Source organism: Xenopus tropicalis, chromosome 2, assembly GCF_000004195.4.
Source record: "Xenopus tropicalis strain Nigerian chromosome 2, UCB_Xtro_10.0, whole genome shotgun sequence".
Lineage (NCBI taxonomy): Eukaryota > Metazoa > Chordata > Amphibia > Anura > Pipidae > Xenopus > Xenopus tropicalis.
In genome coordinates, this window is record NC_030678.2 from 36,667,920 (window position 1) to 36,690,186 (window position 22,267).

The window sequence follows — 22,267 nt, forward strand, 5'->3', positions numbered from 1 at the left end:
GAATTTCATCTGCATATTTTGCCTTCTAGACAAGTTGTAATATCACTAATGGATAATTTATTCATTAAAACTGCTGATGAAGCATAGAATGTGCTTAATTCAAAATGTTTTTCTGTCTCTTAGAGAAATTCAAATTGTTACAAATTTTTCCATCTTGAGAAAAAGTAGAAATAAGTAATAGACTGCAGAACTTCCCCCTTCCTTATTATGTCCTTAAGCATCTATATCTCCAGTGTAAAAAGATCATTTTTTTTTTAACATCTTTGGAAAATAACTGTTAACTGGAAAATTTAACTTTTATAAAATTATTTCCCAATAAAGTGTTGAGAAAACATACTTTAGGGGAATATATTTTTCTTTACAGAGAGCCTAACATACATATATGAATCAGTGTGTGGCAGCTGCCTCATTGCACCAAAGTAAAATGTACAATAATTCATAGATTTCTGTTTAATCCTACCTCCATTAACCAGCTTATTTTGAATAATGCCAATGTACATGTTTCTCTATGCTATGCAATCATTTTTGAATGTACATGCAGTATATCATGATTGCCAACTAACCCCCTTGGATTTACTTTCAACACAAGTCTAGTCCAGGCTGGGTCTCTCAGTTGGGGTCTTTGGAATATGTAGAATATTTAGAATTCTTTAGACTATGTAGGCACTTATCATTTGAAGAGATCTAAATGCCATTATTCCTTATTTGAGGCAAAACAACCCTATTGGGTTTATTTAATGTTTAAATGATTATTTAGTAAACTTGAGGTATGAAATCTAAATTAGGGAAAGATCCCAAACCCCAAAAACCCCAGGTCCTGAGCATTTTGGATAACAGGCCCCATACCTATACATCCTCCCTGCTCTAGTTTAGTGGCCAGTTATTCCTGTAACCACTATTACTTGTCCATCTGGCTTGCCAAGTTTCTGTTCAAGAAGAGATTTCTAGTACAGGTATGGGATCCCTTATCCAGAAACCTGTTATCCAGAAAGCTCCAAATTACGGAAAGGCCATCTCCCATAGACTCCATTATAATCAAATAATTCAGAATTTTAAAACTTATTTCCTTTTTCTCTGTAATAATAAAACAGTACCTTGTAATTATTCCCAACTAAGATATAAATAATCCTTATTGGATGCAAAACAATCCTTTTGGGTTTAATAAATGTTTTATCGATTTTTTAGTAGACTTAAGGTATGGAGATCCAAATTACGGAAAGATCCCTTATCCGGAATACCCTGGATTCTGGATAATGGGTCCCATACCTGTACTAGTAGACCACTAAGAGAGGACTTCAGGCACACTCCATTCTCCTTACAGACCTTATTCTGTCTCCAGTGGGCATGACTTTGCTACTGTAAGATGTCTAATGGCAGATGGTGTACCTGCACACCACATGGGACTGACCTTGAAAAAGATCATTTTACAAGTTTAAAGGACAAGTCAATTCAGAATCTAATTTTTTGCCTAATAGAAAAAAATTTAAGCACATTTGCAATATACAGTACATGCATTTAAATTTATAATGGTTTTTGATATATTTTTATATATATCATCTATAATAGCCATTAATAGCAGTGTTTGTTTGGTTCTGGCATTTGAAACAATGTAACACAAGCCAGAAGACTGACAGACTTGTCTTGCAGGAGGAGACTGACCTTTGCAACATTGTTTAAAAAGAAACAACCAGGAATTCAGCAAATGCTGCTTTCAATAGCAATTACATGTACATTTATCACCATATTTAAAGGAATGGTCTGGCAACATTACATTTTGGTAGTTTTCCCTATTGAAAAAAATGCATTGTGCCTGGGGATGTTGATGAAGCCCCACTTTAGCCATTTGTGATACAGAGAAGAGATGATAATGAATAATTTTCAGATGTCAGATGATTTCTCAGAATTTACCAGATAATATTTAAACTGGAACACTAGGGGCATATTTTGACTCATTCATTTAAATAAACCCCTGAAAATGCAGCTTGAAAAATCAATCGGGAATATCATGAGAAATCGTTTGAGATAGCTAACTCTCTATATGGACAGACTACGTGCAAATTGCTTTACGGTGATGCAGAGATAATGTGACCTATTTCCACAGCTGCTTGTGGTATAAAAGATTTGGTATGTATGTATCAATCCACCTAAACAACTTGTTCAGTGTTGTGACACAGCAAGCATGATTTACTAGCAAAGGTGCTAAATTGAAGCAGTGTAGTTGTCAATAGCAACCAATAAGCAATTAGCAGATGATGTTTATCTCCCAGTCATAATACATAGAACAACCAATAAGCAATTAGCTTGGAATGGGCAGTTAGAAAATGAAACAATGATCTGATAGGGTGCTATGGGGAACTGCTCTGGTGCAATGCAGCACTTATCTTAGAGAGTACTCTAAAGGTGCACACACAACATACATTAGATTTGCTTTTTCCCTAAATACAACAGGTAGCATTTTGCAGCCAGCTATGTAGACGTGGGCCAGCTTTCATTTCATTACCCTGAAAGTGTACTAATAAGACAGTAATACATACACTGGAACCTCGGAAATAGTTACATCTAGATGTTCTATCAAGTAGTCCTTAGCTGTCCTTTGTTAGTATTGGCAACCTGACCCTGTCTTCATACACTGCATTTCTATTAAAGCAATGAAACAAACAAATAACTTGATAAAGCAATAATTGTTATCTGTTTTATTGGGTGTACCCTCAGAACCCTGCCTAAAATAGTATATTGCTCTATTTAGCAGACTGGTATTCTGCTCATGATTTAACCATAAGCTTTACATGTTTAATTCTTCTAATTCTGCCATTGGTGGAATCTGTGCTCAGTACTATTCCTTTTTTCATCTAACTTGTTTTTCAACACAATTCTGCAGCGGATATCTTTATGTATATAAATCACAATGACCCATTCAAGGTTGCCTAATATATTCAGTGTATGATCTCATGTCTAGGTTCTTTTGTTTGTGCCATCTTTATTTCATCATTGTGGTTGACACATTTTACCTTTTTCTATGAGCAATATAAAGAAAAAACACATGACAAATAACTGTTTGGATGGAAAGGAGATAGGCAGAAAAGACCTTGGCGACTAAACTGGAGCATGGACAGTGATATGTCTGCCAGTTTAAAGAAAATGGTTTAAACATGGCTTTTCCGATAACTAATCATTCTGACTAGACAATAGAATGATTGTGGCATCAGTTTATTCCTTCTTCTCTAGGCATCTTTGTGCACCGGAAATGTTAAGATGCCAAACATGGTGCATCTTAATACAGAGACAGATATTCAGAAAAGCTCCAGTGCAGTGGTTTGGATACGTGACCCAAGTTAAAATGTGTTGCAGAACATTTATTCAGATGCAAATATGCAAAGACTCCTTTATGCATAAAGTAGGTTAAATAACAGCAACAGGCAAGGAACAGCAAGCCAGTCCAGCATATTTAAACCGACTTTTCTTTGAATGTTGTAATGTTGTAATAATAACCAAGCCACAAATCTCTCCTTGCATAGGAAGGGAGATAATGGTAAGGCAGATCCTTTACTTGGAGCCTAAATTACATCATTTAGAAAGCTACTGTAGGATCTCCAAGTAAGATTTTATACTCAGAAAATGCAAACATGCAAGTAGAAAAACATGAGCGTGCAATTTGGTATCTTGGTAGGCAGAATTTAATTGTGGAGGTACCAGGGTATAAAAGCAAGGCTTTCAGAGACTGTGACCTCCACTGTACTAAAACCACTGATCATAAAACCCAGACAGTCGTATACTCATGGTTGCATAAAAGTCAAAACGTTTCAAACTTTTATGGTGGGTCACAGCAAACAAAATATTTTCCAGATATTTTGCTGTAAGAAATGGTGAAATATCCTAAGGAACATTTCAGTAGGCACTCCTTTTACTTTTTGCAGTGCTACTGACTTCAGCTCTAGAATGCTTATCAGACATGAGAGGCTAGAAAGATACCAGTGTCAGTTTGTTGGATGGGGTGCTGGGTGTGGTAATTTATTTAACAATTATTTAAAATGCAATAGTGACAAATGAAAGGTGTTTTTTTTTTATTTGAATAAGTCTTACAATAAAGTACATCTCAATATACCACACAATAGATTCATTAGTATAAGTATATTGATCAGTCATGTGAAAATAGGTGTCAAAAAGTATTAGGCAATCTTGGATAGCACCAGTTAAAGACTATTGGTACTTCCAGGTTGTCCTGTGTACTTGAGCATAATTCATCAGAGAAGACTGAAGTGGAGGAATTGTGCTCAGCACAAATATAAAGGCCATGTATTCGATAAGTGGAAGCAACTTGATGAATAGCATCAATGCATGCTCAATATTCCATCTCATTGTGCACTTTGCATTTGTGATCATAAATGAGGCTTTTTATGTGCTAACATTTAGGAGTTGTGAGCTTGTACAGCAAAACTGATTGGTTGCCATGAGATACTGCCTAGGTGAAAATTTGCCTAATGTTAATAAATGACCCCCAACTATGTTATTCTTGTAATCTGGGGAGGGTTGTCATGCTATGGCTAATAACACTCAATGAATGTATTTAGAGTTGATGACAGAGGTACAATACATGCACCATAAAGGAGAAGGAAAGTTACAATCACTGGGGGGGTGCCAAATGTTAGTTGTAATCGCTTACTTTTTACCCCAGGCTGGTGCTCCAGTTAGGAGGAATCCTCACCAGCCCCGGGGTAGCTGCGACAGAGTTATCCTCTTCCTTCTTTTGCCTTCACGCTGCTTGTGCATGCGCAGTAGAGTAAAAAGCTGAACATTAACTTTCCTTCTCCTTTCATACTTCCGCCTTGCATCAAAACACTGATTTATTGCACTTTGCTGAATAAAGGGAAAAATAGGGGTACACATATGAAAGGACGCAGTTGAAATAATGTAGCTGAGTGTTGCACCTTAACATTTTTGTTTTAATGAACCATTCTGGTGCCAGTTAGTTACTGGTGTTGTCAAGTGTGCTATTATCCTTGATATTGACCTACAAGTTACTTCTTTGCATCCCAAAGCAAGAAAAGCTTTATGTACAGTATGATAAGCCAACAAGCTGAAAATTTTGTTTTCACAGAAAAAACCTTTTCAATCTCAGTTGGATAGGGTCTTATACAAAACAAGCATTTCCAATGAATTAAATTGACCGCAAAACATAAAAAGAAAATAATCTGATATCAGTGTTTTGATTATGGCTGTGGGCTTTTCAACACAATAGCATTGTTTGTTTGGATATACAGAAAGTTAATTTTTAATATTACTTTGCACATTGCAGAGATTTACTCATGAACTTTACTTTAGGCTCAACCCTTGCTCAGCTAATATTTAGAACATATTCTATAAAGCTTTTCCCAGATGTGTGCTTGGTGGGGATTTTGCAGTTATTTCATTTCTACTTTACCTTATAAAAACAGATAAGCATATACACAACAAGGCATTTTTTTGCATTATTTACTTTTCATTTAACTAATGACTAAAATGATTCTGTGCACAAGCTTACCATACCAGGCTCCTGTTGGTCTTGTATGAGCTAATAAACACATATGGGCTCTTGAAGTAAAAGCTGGAAAATGTAAGAATGCATAACAAGGTACTATTTTGTAATAGTTTCTTTTGTTGCAGTCTTTTTTAAAATAGATTTATAACAAAAAAAATCTTCCCCAATGCCAGCATGGCATAGAAATGAGTAACAGACCTCCAATATTGAAAAAAAAATTAAGCAAGGCAGAGAAACAGCATGGCTAGTATTACCTATATTTAAATAGGAGCAATCATTGATAAAAATATCTAATTTTTTAGTTCATGAGTAAATATTTTTAAAATAGTCATTAGCATTTTGAATATGCTGCATCTTTCCCGTTTCCTACAATCTGCATAATAATGGGTCATGTACATCTGCAAATCCAGTGAGCAATGTCCGATTTTGAGTGCAATGGCTATGTTTATTCCCCCAATGCAGTATTCTCCCCCCAGAATTCCAGTGTCATTGCGGTTGCAAAGGGTTGGCGCTCTAGACATCAAAATAAATGCAACTGCATTTGTGCTTCATGTTAAATAGAGCAAAATTGTGCTGAATATTTTCTCAGTGTGCCTGGCATCATTTATGGTGTGGTCCTCTTCCTCAGCAGGCACAACAGCGCTTAATTTGGAACAGAAGGCAGGAGGACTGAGTGGCACCGAGTATAGGTAAGTGAGAGGAGAGAATTTTGATGCTTCTTAAGTACCTTTAGACTGATGGCCCACAGAGCGAGTTAGTTGGCTGCAGTAGCAGAGATCTATCACTGGCGGCTGACTTTTCCGAAATACCTTTCCACCAGCAACAATAGGAGTCACCTGTGGAAAGGCCTATGCATCGATTTGGCTTTCCAAAGTCGCACGAAGTTACCTGCTGGAGGAAACCGCACGACTTCGGAAACCCGAAGTGATGTGTAGCCTTTCCACTGGTGACTCCAATTGTTGCCAGGGGGAAGGCATTTTGCAGCTGTTAGTCGCCCGACGTAGCAGAGATCTATCGTGGGTGACTAACTCGCTCCTTAGGCCAGGAGCCTCAATGAAAGTGGTTTCATGTGCCATTAACTGTGGGAAAAATTGCAAGGATCACAATAGTGGCCACACTGTAACCCCTCTGAGTCCTAGTTAGTGACTAACTGTTATGGACTGTAGTGCATAGGAGCTTGTAACTGCCAGGAGTAACCTTTTTGGCGAGACAGGAGAGCCCTGCCAACCCCGGTATTCACCGACGCCCTTTTGGGGCCCGGGACTTTCTGCAATGGGACTGACAAGGATCCTACTCATGGCCAAGGTAAAATCCAGAAGCACGGTACAGCAGGGATCAGGCAGAAGCAAGGTTGTCAGACAAAGGTCAATGGCAGGCAGCGAAGAATTGTAGTCAAAAAGTCAGGCAAGGAGTCAAAACCAGGTAATCCATTAATACAGAGTTTAGCAAGGATCTTAGCTACACAGAACCAGCTTGGGCAATTTGAAATAAACAGAGTAGCGCCGTTTAAGTTTGAATTTGAGGCCACTGGTGATGTCAGTGCGTCCACTGACACATGCACAGATGTGACTAGGAAGACTACACCGGGAGCGCGCCTTGCTGCAGGAGTCCGGGCATCGGCACGCACACAGGAAGGAACTTGCGCCGGTCGCCGGGCCTCCTTACACTATCCCAATGCTCCCGGTGGGTGTAACCATCTTGGATTTTGCCAGTTGTTTGCTAATCTACTGGAAAAAGGGACAGGAATAGTGGTTAGTTAGTTAGTTAATTTTTTTGCCACGTATAAATTTGCTGCCAATTTCCACATTTCGCCACTGGCAAACATTTTTCCCAAAAAATCACAGTGTGTCAAAAAAAAAGTTGTGGATGCGTCAAAAAAGTTGCAGTAGCTTCAAATAAGTTGTGGATGTGTCAAAGGAGTAGCATTCACATCAAAAAAGTAACGTGCATTAAAAAAGTTGTGCACTAGCTGCTTTTCACCATTTTGCTATTTTTCACCAGTTTGGTGAAGCGAAACAGAAAAGATTCTCTCATAACTTGACAGGATTCTCAGAGCATTGTATGAGCCATGTGAGGGAGTCTGGAGCAAAAGAGTCCAGATAACTGGCCAGAGGAGAGTGCACATTGTAGTAAGATCATGTATTATTTGTATTTACAGTTAATATGTAATGAATTACCATTACTTTGATTTTATAGCTTTTATCTAATGAGAGGCTACCTTTAGTTACGTGTACCAGGAACTCTCTCCCCGCACCATCCTGGGGACACAACAGTCTTTGTTTCAGCAGGGATCAGAGATGTTAAATCTGTACTGCAGCCAGCTCCCATCACCCTTCAACAACAAAGTTGGATATTGAAATTTTAATAAATACAGAGGAGCAGTAGGAGCCTGACTGTGCCAGTTCTACCCGCACAAACAATTATATACTACCTATTAACCCCATATCAAGAGAGAATCAAGGACTTTGGATGAATACACAGAAGGACACTTCTGTAAACACTGCATTGATTTAATTAAGATATGGTTAGCTTAACGGCCCTTGAACCAAATGTGGTCAGGATCCCAGTTCTAATCAATGACCTCACAGGCAAGTAAAATATTACTTACTGTAGGGATATTTTTCAATGTAGTGTGATATTTTACAGTGTAAAGAAAAAACAGCTGTGTGGCAGTAGGCAGGGCTACGTGCCCATTTTCTTTTTATTCTTTTACCGACACGATGGCTTGTTTGAAATCAGTAGCTTTTTATTCATACTGGGGGTATAGTTTCCTTTAAATCCAGCTTTATTTAGATTATAATGTATTCAGGTCCTCAAGTTATTTTTATCTGTGCTGCTTATAAGAATATACTTTCTGTGCCAGCAAGGAAAGAAACTGCTAGGCCCAGATGCTTTCTGACATCCCCCCCTGGTGGTTCCTAAATGGGATAACCATCTTAAACATTCACACTTTTGGGATTATTATGATTGACTTTTGATAACCAAGCCATTAAAACGTATTAGTCATAGAGTGTCCATATGGAAATCAATGTCTCTTATTGTAATAAATGTTATGTGTAGTACTAAACAACAAGAAGGACAGTACTTATAAAGTTCTATGCATAATGGTTTCCCAAAATCAAGCTTTAGGGGTGTCCTTTATCTTTCTTCTAACTCCAATACCATATGAAGATGACCTTCAATTTTATCATGAAACATGAGGACAACTTTTTGCCTTTTTACATATTCCTCCTTCTTTTGTCAAGATAAAATTGAAAGTTTTGCAAATGTTGAAAGCATTGCTTCTGAATCTGCAAAGATGCCACCAAGCTGCTAATTTGCTGCTTTCATTTTTGTCTGGGGGAAAGGGAACAAAGAGCGAGTGGATTAGAATGGAGAACACAGCAGTTCCTTCGTTTTGAATCCGTTAATGTGTTGGCTTACTGGTACTGCATCTGGATGAACACGCAAGCATGAATCCCAGATGATCTGGGTGTGTAATTAGTTCACTCAAAAAGAACAAGATAGATGGTCTAATAACATTTTAACTAGGGTACAAACGACAGGGGTCCAAATCATCCTGCTGTATGATCCATAACTAATTGGCTAACCTGTTTTGTCTTCTTCATCTACTCCACCATGGTCCCCCTATAGCAGAGTGAACTGCTCTAGGTTGGATGGGTTAAATTAAGTTCAACATTTTTACATCATTAGTGCTTAATGAAAGTGCATTATTGTGTGTGGCTTATTGTTCTATCTGTTGTTATGAATAATTAATTATTCACTGAGTGTAAATTAATTTCAGTTGCAGCTCTGCTATTACGACTTTTAATTATATTCACTCTTAATGATTTATGTTTCTCATGTTCATTTACTCAATAACATTTGAGTGTTCCTGGATGTCATTTTCCTTTGCTGTCTTCCATTAGAGTTACATTATTATCTTTTTTGTACTTCATTTACTCCATCATTCCATGCACAGCTTGTTATTGTGATAGCATTCCTTCTGTCACAAAAATAGGCTTTCTGTGCAAGTGCTGAGGAAAAACAGAGGGCATGTAGGAAATTAGATGAGATTTTTCTGGCAATGAATCCTTCCTTGGTGATTACACTGTAGCCTCCTAAAACACTGTTTCTGATATCCTTTTTGTCAAGCATGACCCTGAAGGGGCTTATATATCACTACACGTTTCCTCAGCCACTGAAGTAAGACTAGGTAATTCTATTTCAACTTGTGTTTGTACATCGAATAATGCAGCTGATGCTATTTTCATTTTCTGTAACTGCTGGTTGGTAAAGCTTTCTATATTTTTCTAAATTATTTTGGGGCTCCTGTAGCTTTCAGTATTCTTAACTATACACGTTGTAATGTATGGGTTGCAAACAAAATATTTTCACTTATCCTTTATTCCCCATGCTTTGTGGTTTTTGCAAACTGTGTAACAATTACCCACATATACTTTTCTACCCCCTGTCCCCTTGTCTTCCAAGGTACCAGCAGCTAACCTTTAAAGGAGAAGGAAAGGCTAATAAAGAGTTAATCTCAAGCTGCAGGCATACATTCAGTTCTCTCAATAGTGCCCTTAAGTCTCCCCATATTTCACCTGTTCTGATGATCAGAAGCCAAACAGGAACAAAAAACGCTGAGCTGTGTAAAGAAAGTTCCCATAATGCCTCACTCCTGCACAGACATGCAGCCCAGTGAACATGCTCAGTTAGTAAGACTATGGAGCTGATTTACTAATCCACGAATCCGAATCCCGAATGGGAAAAAAATTGGATTGGAAACGAACATTTTGCGATTTTTTGGTAAATTGTCGCAACTTTTTCGCAGCCATTACGACTTGCTCGTAAATTGTCGCGACTTTTTCGTATTGAGCGCTCATAAACGGCGGGCAAACCTTTGCGACTTTGCATGATTTTGGAAGCCTCCCATAGGACTCAATGGCACTCTGCAGCTCCAACCTGGCCCAAGGAAAGTCTCCCATAGGGCTCAATGGCACTCTGCAGCTCCAACCTGGCCCAAGGAAAGTCTCCCATAGGGCTCAATGGTACTCTGCAGCTCCAACCCGGCCCAAGGAAAGTCTCCCATAGGGCTCAATGGCACTCTGCAGCTCCAACCCGGCCCAAGGAAAGTCTCCCATAGGGCTCAATGGCACTCTGCAACTCCAACCTGGCCCAAGGAAAGTCTCCCATAGGGCTCAATGGCACTCTGCAACTCCAACCTGGCCCAAGGAAAGTCTCCCATAGGGCTCAATGGCACTCTGCAACTCCAACCTGGCCCAAGGAAAGTCTCCCATAGGGCTCAATGGCACTCTGCAGCTCCAACCTGGCCCAAGGAAAGCCTCCCATAGGGCTCAATGGCACTCTGCAGCTCCAACCCGGCCCAAGGAAAGTCTCCCATAGGGCTCAATGGCACTCTGCAGCTCCAACCCGGCCCAAGGAAAGTCTCCCATAGGGCTCAATGGTACTCTGCAGCTCCAACCTGGCCCAAGGAAAGTCACGTTGCTGAAGCTTGAATGAATCCGAAACTTTCGTACTCGGCTTGACGGCTACGGAAAAGTCGCAACAATTTACAAGCAAGTCGTAATGGCTGCGAAAAAGTCGTGACAGTTTACGAAAAAATCGCAAAATGTTCGTTTCCAATCCGATTTTTTTCACATTCGGGATTCGGATTCGTGGATTAGTAAATCAGGCCCATAGTCTTACTAACTATGCATGTTCACTGGGCCTGCATGTCTGTGCAGGAGTGAGGCATTATGGGAACTTTCTTTACACAGCTCAGCGTTTTTTGTTCCTGTTTGGCTTCTGATCATCGGAACAGGTGAAATATGGGGAGACTTAAGGGCACTATTGAGAGAACTGAAGGTATGCCTGCAGCTTGAGATTAACTCTTTACTAGCCTTTCCTTCTCCTTTAAATCGCAAAATACCGATCATTACGAAAAAAACGCATTCGGACGTTTTTCGGACGTTCGTGGATTAGTAAATTTGCCCCTAAGAGTCAGCTTCCTGCTGATTGGCTCAGATCCACATTCCTAAGGGGGGGGAGTGAGTTCTTAGCATTCTTGAGGGAGGGGGGAGCAGGAAAGAGCAGAGAACAGAAAGCTGCGTGTCTCTGGCACAGGAATTACAGACACAACTAATCTTTTTTCCGAAAAGTCAGTGCAGCGTTTCTGTGAGTGCTTATGGCTTATGGCTGTAGAAATCAAGCTGGTGTTTCTTCTTGATTCATAAACATTCATAAATTTCATAAAAACAGGGTGAAAAAACACAAACCCTTGTATACTCAAGAATATTCTTCACTGGCAGCATCAATAGGTGCAATGTACTTTTGCCTAAAGAATCATGCACAGACATCATTTTGACGGAAATGATGCAATTCCTTCTGCAAAAATTTTAATTTAAGCCCCATTTTGGGCATTTTGACAAATCAGATGCAATTCTCTCTCACTGAAATCATGGGGGGAAAACGCAGTACATTTTTTCACAGCACTTGAGGTCCTAAATAACCCTTGCTATGTTTTTGGGGATTTATTGAGAGCCTACTTTCAGAGTTTTCTTTAGATTTATACAAACAGAGCAATCAGAATAACAATTGGCCCTATGCCTTTCTCCCGCTCACAGTTAGTTCTTATGTTAATTTTGTAGCAGTAAAGATTTGATTCAGCCCCCCCCCACCCCCCCACTTATACATTGATAATTTAGAAAAAGAAGGAAAAACCTTTGGAATATGAAGCCATGACATAAATCCTTGGGATTCTGTTGTTCGTACTCTTTAAGACATAAAACACCTTTTTTCAGAAGTATGTCACACAGACATTTTTGTCAGCGTCCCACTGAAATCAATAGAGTTCAAAACTTTCCATTTCTGTATTTTATTTAGGAATGTAGTTTTTCGTCTGTTACTGTTATAACATTATACATGATATAACTGTTGGGCTAAACTGTCATTATGATGGAACACTTCTCAGTGGTTTAAGGGTACAATGTTACAGTGTTATATTAACACTTTTTTATTTATAGGAATTTCTTTTAATGTAAGATGTCTTGAAAACTATGGATTAATGAGATTGTTTATTTTTCAGGGCTAACTTGTATAGAAGCTGCACACAGAGTCTCCTCAAATAAGAAAAATTTGTGAGAGATAATCAATAATCTATTATTTCCAATGTAAATACTGTATGTGCAAAACAAAATTTGGCAGGTTACACAGCTGAAAATTTTCTGTCAGTTTTAAATCTGACATTATATTGAATATTCAAGACAAAATTCACAAACTTCTAGGTTATAATGGCAAACAGCAAGCATGTTGTGTACAGGAAGGGGCAACTTACTTGTACTGGAAATTTTTTGGGGGGTGATTTTTTTCTTTTGCATTTCATCCTTCTTGCCAGTATGGTTGCTTATCACAGGCATAATTAATATGAAGTTTATATTTCAAAGGTAATTGAAGCAAATGTTAAAGTAGGGTTACACAAAAGTAGTCTTACTCCATGGACAAAATAACAAAAATCAAAGCCAGTGCATAATAAACAATTAATTACATGTACTTGTTCCTAAATACACCAATACCCGCATTTGCACCATACTACTAGTGTTGCTATTGATGAAGGGGAACTTTGGAGTTACCTTCAACCAGTAATTTCCTTGATACCTTGATAGATAGGCCCCTGTGCATATAGAGTATTATCATTTCCTGTTGATTCTGACTTTTTCAATAAATATTTAGTATTTCAGTGTTCTTCAAATGTGGAGCCTATTAGATATTTGATAGTAAACATTAGCCATTTGAATGTTTTTAAACACCTAAAATAGCAATACCAAAACTTCTGCTAGATCTAAAAATTGTAGTTTAACATCTTTACAGGACACAGATGCAGTATTAGAGATTTAAATGGTTTATGCAGTAAATCACCAAATTCTAGCAGCATATATTGGGACATAAGTTTTTTTTATACTCAATATGAATATAGTTGTAAATATTAATGTTTGGCAATCATTAGATCCCTTCCCTTAGTTCTACCTTAAATATCTCATTTGAGGGACTTTTTTTGTAGCTACACATAAAAAAATAAATTTTCTTAGAAAAAAAGTATTTAAACAAATATATATTTTTGGTCATATATTTAACCACGTATTTGACTTTCAAAAAATATTTTTATATGTTTTACACCACATTTACTGTTACTGATGTAAACACCAGACCAATCCCAATATAATATTTTCAACTATATTTCCTACTTGGTTTGTGTAATCCCTAGAGTTTAAGGAATGCACTGTGATATATCATTTAATTTTTTGCATGAATTACTCTGCAAAGAATAGCTTGCAGCTGGATGACTTTAGCCAAAGTTTTCTGATATTTCACTGCTTCACTTCAGTCCCCAAAAAAATGAAGATCAAATTAATTAAGCAATATCACAGGAAGAAAATACTTATATCATCTTTTTTAATTACTCTTAATTGAAGGTATTAATTGCGAGTGTATGATTTGTGGATTCTGGTTGCTTACCTATTAGAAGTGCAAGACAGACTTTATGCATGCTGACTGACTACAAATACGATTCACTCCCCTTCTATCTATTATGTCTCAAGTATTTGCACCTCAGGGGGATTATGCTACCATATGGTTATGAGAACAGACACCACTCTGTAATCAAGGTTTCTAACTTCTGGGTTGCTTATCTAATGAATTCATTTGTTAGTAATTTTAGCTTGAAGGAGCAGTGCAAAAAAAAAAAAAAAAAAGGTTTAAAAGAATGCATATTACCAACTAAAATCTATCAGTGTTAAAAGAAATTCATTTACCATATTATAATGTTTGAAGGCTGTCGGCTCAGTGATTCTAGGGATGAATCCAGCATACTTTATTTAAGAAAACACGTTTGCATGGCTTTCCCTCTGATATTTTTCTCAGCAGTTGGAAGCTACAGTAGGTCTAACTCAAAAACTCTCAACCCACATTCTCAACACAAATGCATGTACTTCTTCCCGTTGTCCCTATTGGTATTCCTATTAGGCTCGTGACTGCAGCACTTTAAATCTAAGTAGGTATTTAAAACACACGCCACACCACCCTGTCTTGTAGAAAAGGTCAGGGAATTCTTTTAGCAGCACTGCACCTATGGGAGATCATGTTAAAGTGGACCTGTCACCCAGATATAAAAAGCTGTATAATAAAAGTCCTTTTCAAATTAAACATGAAACCCAAATTCATTTTTATATTAACACATCCAAACCCATTACAAAGGCAATTAAAAATCCCAGCTGTCAATCATATATTGCCTGCCCCGCCTCTATGCCTTAGGCTAGAGGCGGGGCAGACAATAACTTTAGCTTTCCGTTCAGCACTACCTAGATGTCACTGCACATCTCACTTTTCCCCTCCCTCCTCCTCATCTAATTGTGTAGCCAGTGCATGGGTATGGGCATCTGGTCCCCCATTCTGGCACATAAACAAGATTTTGGCATGATACAAAGCTTGCCTTCATAACAGTGTCTACAAAATGGTGCCTGCCTGCTTGCTTTGACTGAGTAATTCCAAGATGGAAGGAAACAAGATTTATATTATTTATATAGAGTAAGTAAAGTTTATTTTGCTCAACTAACAATATAGAAAATAATTTGGAGTTATTTCTTAGGGTGACAGGTCCCCTTTAACAACTAGTTCATTATATGGTGTCTTTATAGGAATAGGAACTAATGATAACTGTGGATAACACACAGTATAAATTCAGAATGATTTCATTTCATGATTTGTGTAAATTAATCACTTTTCATTTATACTTATACCCTGCTTTGGCTTTCCCATACTCCGCCAGGGGAAATATATGGAGTAATGGCTTGACATGTGAAGTTAAACTATGTCAGTAAGGCTTCTATATATGCAAAGCTATTTTACCCCACAGTTGCTCAGTTGTGTGATGTTCTGTTGCTATATTATGCTTCTAAAATTTGCTACAAACACAATATTTATGGAAATTCTTTCTATAAACAAGCCAGAATCTCTCAGCCAAGATGGCAACTCACACATAGACACAGAAGCATAGAGAGATTGTTCTTTAAATTCTATTTTTGAATGAACCACTCTGGCTGAACGCATTGAACGGAATTGACTTCAGTTACAGATGCTCTATTCAGAAGCAAGTGTCCTCAGTTGACACCCTGGAACTCCAAATGAATATATCACTTTCTATACAAAATCTGGGTGGTAAAAACATTTTATAACTGACTAACCATGTTAAAACAAAAGCTCAGAGTTTAGCTTGCTGACAGTGAAATAATCTTGCACTTACAGTATTCAAGAAGACATTAAACAAGGCGATTCATATTCTTAAAAACTTCACAAGCACATTTTTAGGAAGAATTAAATTACCCAATGATTCGTCTTCATCTACAATGTAAGGTTTCATTAAATGGAATAACCAAAAGCTTCCCTCTTTGATTTCTAAAATGTGTCCGTTGGACTAGTCACATTTTAGATCCATAGGATAGGCCCTGACACTTTTATCTGCATGAAACCAAGGGTTTATTGGGACACCACAATTAGATTTTATTCCCCATATTTAATTTTCAAACCTGGATGACACGCTGCGACTTTAGGACATACAATGGCAGGGGAACACACTTCTTCTGCCAGCATTAACTTAAATGTAACCTTGACAGCTATTCTTTCCTCTCTTACTAAGATCTCTTATGTTTTTTCTATCTACAAACATAGAAAACTATCTCACTTGAAGAAAGAAATATATATTGTAGCAATTGCGGGTAGTGGAGTTGTGATCTCCTGCAAGTAGTCTATTGCATACATTTCTAGACACCCAAAACAGAGGCAGTTCAAAGGATATAACTGGCTCTGAGTTAATTTATTGAAGGCTGTTGTAAAAAAAAAAGCAAAATCTAAATGATACAATCCTGTCCAGCTCTACCTCATACACAGGGGTTTTCCCTATCTACAGTGGGGTAAAGGCCTAATGCTCCCAAAAGAGTCTTTTCCAGTTACAAGTCTGTAAGGATTTTCAGATCCTTCTTTCCTCAAGGTTGACTCTCTTACATTGCTTCTTTCCTTAAGGAACTAGCACCAACACAACTGCAACCTATCAACAGACAACTATGACCAACTGGAATAATGGACTTCCACACTCACCTTCATTAAGATTTGTGCCCATGAAGGTGCCCATGAAGATGCCCCCAGCAGCTCCCTATATTTTTTCCTGCTAATATACTGTACGTAATTTGTCAGTTATCTGAGCGTAGAGACCAACTCACAGTATACTGTATATATAGAATATTAGCTGATTAGTAACTCATTCTGGTTCTCATTGCATGGCAACTCCAAAACCAGAGAAATCAACATGAACAACAGAATTTAATAATCAGCCCCATGGTATCAGTTTATATGACAGGTGAATGTCATTTTCTGCTTAATTTTCTGCATAATTTGAGATGACCCCCCCTGATTAACTTCCCCACAGCTGCCCAGAACACACTGAGCATGTGCAGTGTCACTGACACTCCTAACACAATCCAAGATGGCAAACTTCCGTGACAAATTTAAAAGTCTGTGTGATGGGTTTGTGATAAACAATGGTGAAATTGATTTCTTTCTGATGAGATTAGGGACTGATACCCAAAGGCTCCAACAAGACTGCCCTGGCCTGATTGGAAATAATAGGCAGAGCCAGCTGGGGCAGATAATCCAGTTATCCTGGCACCTATACGACTCCCCACCCCTGCATAATAACAATAGGGACTTCGACCATTATTTCCTTCAGACTGTGGATTTACTTCTGTGGGACTTTGGAACTGCCTTTTTGTTATTTTACTTCCTTAGAAGAATCTGTGTCATGTCATTGGAGTTTACAAAAATTAAGTGCTGGAATGCCACAAGGTACAGACCTTGTGGCATTCCAGCACTTAATTTTTGACAGTGTTTCCATTGGTTCATTCAGCTCAATATATTAAATACTGTATGGCATTTCTAGCCATATTAGTTTTTAGGGTTTAGTTCTCCTTTAACTGTTGGTACTCTGTAAAGCAGCTTTTACCTATGATAGACAAAAGTTTTGTTTTTTTTAAACTTACGACATATAACATATTGCATCTGGAGGAAACAAATCACATCAACCTGTTTCCCAATGTTTCTCTTACAATATTTACAAACATGATATACTTTATGAGAAGAACATTTAAAGACATAAATCTGGCACTCTGTATTTTACAATAAGTCAATCACAGATGTGTTTTGTTCTGCCTCGATTATACCAAGAGTGTGAATACATAGATCAATAAAACTTCATTTTTATTTAACAACTTGATGCTGCTTGTTGATTTTCTAACTGAGAATGTAACCAGGCTTTCAAAATTGCAATGCTCTAATTTAAATAAAGTTAATCCTAGCAATTATAGCACAAACGGTACTATTTACTATAGATTTCAAATAAATAGCAATTTCTTTTGTAAAAGTATATATTATCTTATGAAAAGAAAACATATCTACTTATTAAAACTTTGTAAAATATCTTTTATTTGAAAACCTGATATCCAAAAAGCTCAATTGCAATTTTGTATTAAAATAAATATTAATATTTTTATTAGTAATATACATTGTTTCTGTAATACCTTGCACTTGATGTTAACTTAACTAAATGAACTCTATGTTGATGGCAAAACTAACTTTTAAATGGTTTAGGAATCTATTATGTATGGTGCTCAACATTTTCAAAAGGGTTTTTTTAGTTAATTAACCCCATTACTGTGAAACCTGAAACTTGAGAACAGAACAATACTGGAGAACTCATTTAAAGGTGGCCATACATGGGCCGATTGTAGCTGCCAATATCAGTCCCTTAGACCGTACAGGCAGCTTATCAGCCTGTGTAGGGGCAGCATCGACTTGAAATTGGCCAGATATCGATCGGGCAGGTTAAAATTTTAGTTGGATCGGGGACCGCATCAGCTCATTGATGTGGTCCCTGAACTGACTTTGCCCCAGGGCCAAACGACCGAATTGGCCTAAATTAGCCCAATATCTTAAGTAGTATGGGGCAGGGGGCAAAATGCAAAGAAAAAACCCAAAAGAATAACGTAGGCATGGGAATAAGCCAGTAGGTGGTTTTGCAATCCTTGGAGCTTTAGCACTTGGCAGGGAATTAGATAAATGACCAATAGTACAGTGTTGTTCAGTATATATATACCTGTATGTATTTTTTGGATTGTTGACAAATATCTTAAATTACAAATTATTTGAATCCCCAGTGGTCATTGTTAACACTAAGGGGCACATTTACTAACCCACAAACGGGCCGAATGCGTCCGATTGCGTTTTTTTCGTAATGATCGGTATTTTGTGATTTTTTCGGAAAATTGTCGCGACTTTTTCGTTACCAATACGATTTGCGCAAAAAAACTTGAGTTTTTTCGTAGCCATTCGGAAAGTTGCGCAAAATCGCAACTTTCGGAATGGCGTTTTTTCGCGCAAATCGTATTGGTAACGAAAAAGTTGCAAAAAATACGAAAAAGCCGCAAAATGTTCGTTTTCCAATCGGAATTTTTCCAATTCGGATTCGAATTCGTGTCTTAGTAAATCAGCCCCTAAGGGGGGGATTTATTAAGACACTCGGTGTGTTCATTCAACTTTTTTGTACGCAAATGTAAAAATTTGCCATGTAAAAGCTTGCAAATTCTTATAGATGCCAATGGGAGTTATCAAAGGCAATGTCAAGCCATCGTTTCAAGCCTGAGTTTTTCGAATTTGTAAAAAAAATCTCCTTAGTAATAAATAGGTGACCATTCAATAAGGAGGTTTATTCGATTTAGAAAAGCAAACTCTAGTTCACAAACTTAAAAATTGTTAAATAAGCCCATAAGCATAACCATTAACAAAGAATTGAATGGCAGTTGTCACCCTCACAACCCTACATAGGAATATTATAAGAACCGCTGCCAGCAGTGGACATTTTATATTTACAAATGTGACATGCTTTATGAGAAGAACATTTACATATGTTATGGGATTTGTTATTCGGAAACCAGTTATCCGAAAAGCTCAGAATTATGGAAAGCCGGTCTCCCATAGACTCCATTTTAATCAAATAGTTCAAATTTTTAAAATTCTGTCCTTTTTATCTGTAATAATAAAACAGTACCTTGTAGTTGATCCCAACTAAGATATAATTAATTCTTAATGGATACAATACAATTCTTTTGGATTTAATTAATGTTTTATTGATTAGTAGACTTAAGGGATGGAGATCCAAATTATGGAAAGACCAGATTACCTTTTGTCCCGAGCATTCTGGATAACAGGTTCTATACCTGTAAATGAGTCCTCAGATTTAAATAATCAAGAGTTCTCACTGGAAAAACAATAGCTTTGTGACATATAAATCCTGGTTTGGCAAATACTGATAGCAAACTTTTTAACAAACTACTGGCATGCACTGCATTCAATGTGCTTGTCGTGGAAATCAAATCATTTTGTTTAAAAATTCTTATTTTGCTATTACTTTGTAAGTGACTGTGCTCCCCGACTTATAACCTCTTTCTTCTGTTTGCGAGTGAATGGGAAACATAGAGAGATGCTCAAATTAGTCACTGTTGGGGGTTAAACACACTGCAATAATACTTTAATGACCCCCTACTAGCTCTAAAAGAATTGGTGCACATTGAACTATGTGAAGGTTTACAATTACAATTAGTCAGCTTATCAGGTTTTTTTATATACCTGGCAATGAACAACAGCATGTGTATTATTATTATTATTATTATTATCATTATTATTATTCGTAAAATGAAAAAGGGGAAGACTACTTGGTATAAGTAATATGAAGAATATTGAGGCTGTTCTGTATTCTATAAGGAATAATTCAGCTCCTTCTGTCAGATATAAGAATACTGAAGATCACTAAGCACATCTGTGACCACATCAAAACATGAGGCCAGAGGGCAAATGCTTTTATATAAGTCCTGGGGTTTTCCGAAAAGGGGGACTCCATACCTTAAGGCTAGTAAAAAAAACATTTAAACATTAAATACAATAAACCTAATAGTTTTTCCCTGTATGGATTCATGCAGCTTAGTTAGGATCAAGGATGTAGTTCTGTTATATTCTTACAGATAGTGATGAGCAAATCTGTCCCTATTCTCTTCTCTGGAAAATCCATGAAACTCCAGGAAATTTTGTGAAACTTCATAAATTCATTGAAGTCAACGGGCCTTTTTTGGCAGCAACTTTTCTTTTGTCCAGGCACAACACATTGACATCTATGGGCGTTTTTTTTTCACAACAATTTTTTTTTGGCGGGGGCACATTTTTCCATGCAAAATACATTGTGTATGGGCCTTTTTGTTATACAAGCTTTGGGTTGCTTATTTATTTACTTATGTATTTATTGCATGGGGATTATTTAGGGTCTCAGATTTTAATGGAGATGTTTGGGGTAATAGTATTTGCAAGAAATTCTTGTTCAGCAAAAGACAAAAAAGACCCTTTCTAGTTGAAAGCAATTCTTTCGCTGGAAGCCAGTTGGAAGATTGATGTTCTAATTTTGATAGAGATCAATAATTTGAAGCATATTCCACACTTTCTCTTGTGTATTTAAAAAGGGGCCAAAGTAATGAGTTAACAACCCTACTTCTTTTCATAGGCCAAGATGCATGTGAAGGCAATGGAACCTGGCAGTTTTGGGCAATTGTTAGTTGTTAGGGTTGGGGGAGGGGGTTAGCTACATGTTATGCAAAATTGGCCCTAATAGTTCAAACTCTTGTTAGGTAATTGTCATTTGGAAATGTTGTCATCATTGGTAGGGGTGATTTTGGGTTAATTGGTTGTCAGAGTTGGACTGGGCTGGCGACCCTTTAACACAAGATCACTGCCTGTCTCCATCCCTACTAGTCTGCGGGCCCCCACAGCCCACTGCTGTCTGGGATCTGCAGGCCCCCACACCCCACTTCTGTCTGGGATCTGCGGGCCCAGAAGGAGACAGGAGCTATGCGGTGGGGCAGGAATTTGCGACCCAGGACTGCTGCCTTACTCCCTTCCTCTTGGCCAGTGTCTGTGGAACCTCCATATCCCCCATGCTGGCTGAGATTTGTGGGCACAGAAGGAGAGGGAAGGTACGCAGTGGGGTGGGAAATTGCAATGGGACAGTTGAGGGAGGTCAAGTGGCAAAAGAAAGAGATCACAAAGGGGGTAATGAAGGTGGGCTCTCAAGATAGTGACCCAGTCTGACACTGTTGGTAGCTATACCCACCCTGAGCAAAGAAAAATACTGTGCTCACATTGAGTTAAATCATCCTGTCTGCCATTGTTCTAAATATTGCTACAGGTTGTTGGTTGAAGTAGCTTTAAACAGTTTGTATAGTTGTCAGTGTTCAGTATGATAGATAAGGCAATTCACACCACTGGCAGTTGATGGCATAAAATCCTCTGGGGATGATTTACTACTATAGGTGCTAAATTGCACAAGTGCAGTTGCCAATAGTAACCACTCAGCAATTAGTTTTGAAAAAATCTAGTACCAGTCGTTAAATGAAACATAGAATCTTAATTCCATGTAGAAAAATATTGCAGAACTGCACAGCATTTTAGCAGGCTGCACACTCCTTTCTTCGGGTATAAATTACAAATACAAAAGTGAATGGGCACTAAAATCAAATGAAATTCCAATTAAACGCCATCCTAATTAAACTGTGTGTGACATACTAAAGCAGAACTGACAATTCACATGATGAACAATAAGAGGTACGACATTAAATTACATGCTGAGGA